Here is a 1618-nt window from a genome sequence, read left to right as displayed (position 1 = left end):
CACCCGCAGGCACCGAGGGAGTCGGGAAGCGCAGGCGCGGGAGGGAATCACGGGAGCGCGGGGCGGAGCTCCCGGCAAAGACCCCTTGTTTCCTCTTCCAGAGACAACAGTGAGCCGGGACGCTTCTGTTACTCCAAAAATACCGCACGGTTATTACAGGAACACCGCCCAGGATGAAGGGTTTATAAACCGAGAGAGACAGATGCGTGTGGTTTACAAAGTCAGTATCGTAATTGTTTATTTTAAGCATTTTTTTTTCTATAAGGACATACATAACGAATAGTTTATATCTGAAGTTTACATGCATGACCTCACTGATAAGCACTAGTATGCCACCTTCTGCTGGCAACTAGACCCATTTGTAACGACAGCACGGAACATCCTTTCAGCTGCCTGAGTAAAGCATGTTTAGTGTCCTTAGTAGGTTACATTCTTAAACACTTCATAATTTGTTATGTAGTAACAATGAGGGCAAAGTAGTACTTTCAAGACTGCTCACACTTAACATATCCACCACTGACTCTAGAATGTTTTAGATGTGCTACAGAAATCATCTGACTTTTTGCTTTCAGAAACACGTAGAACTGTCGTGCCTGTGGGATATTTTTGAAAACTGCTATTCAACAACTTATCATTAGGACTTGGTGCTATGCTTATTTTAACAGCAGCAACAGTTTTTGCCAGAGGCTGTTATTTCCAGTAATAATTACCAACAAATCAAGGTATTTACTTGCTGGAGAAAAAGTACTCTTGCTTGGCATTCCTGCCCCCTTTCACACTTTTCCATGTCTATTAAGCCCTTGTTGTAACTCCAGTCGACACACAGTGCTGTTTCCCACAAGAGGCAATAATGCTTTGGTACAAGTTTTTCCACATATACACAGCTCTTGCTATCAAGTTAGAACTCACGAAAAACACCTGTATTACCTGGCAGCTCTAAGATTTTATTAGGCAAATCAAATCAGCATTTCCTTAAACATAATGATCTACCAAACACTCTATCCTGCCTCTCTTCTCCTATCCCACCCCCACACCACTGAAGCGTAGGGCACTGCTACACTGTGTACACTGTGCAGAGCAGTGCAGCTCACAGCTCCCTAAGCCAGACAGCCCAGCAGCAGGTGGTGAATTTATTATCTCGGGCCCAGTATAACGTGTCAAGCAGCTCTTACCATTTTGGTGACAGTCCAGTTCTACAGCTGCAGCGCCCGAGCTTTCTTGGCACTGCTGCGGGGCAGGTACTGGCAACCCCCCAGCCCCAAAGAACCCCATAAGTAAGCACTTATACAGTATTTCTGTCTCAGGAAAGGAGACTGGGAATTCAAACTAAGATTTCTAACGTAATTCATGTTAAAACAGAGATACTCTCTGCAATATATACACAATTCCAGCCCATTGCATGCCATGCAAATCTTTCTCACCATAAAAAAAACCAAACAAACAAACACTTTTTTTCATCTGAGAAGAACAGATTATCTACCTTCCTTCTGCAGAGCAGGCAAAAAGTGCCCCTGCAGCTAGAATGGTCTCAAAACAGGACACTGGAGATGCTGAGTTTAACACTACACGACAGGATAAACAGAACAGCTGAGTTTGAGTACTGTGTTCCATGCCTGCA

Source organism: Pipra filicauda, unplaced genomic scaffold (genome assembly GCF_003945595.2).
Source record: "Pipra filicauda isolate LSUMZ 115617 unplaced genomic scaffold, ASM394559v2 scaffold234_size1211729_pilon, whole genome shotgun sequence".
Lineage (NCBI taxonomy): Eukaryota > Metazoa > Chordata > Aves > Passeriformes > Pipridae > Pipra > Pipra filicauda.
Note: the sequence above shows the minus strand (reverse complement) of the source record.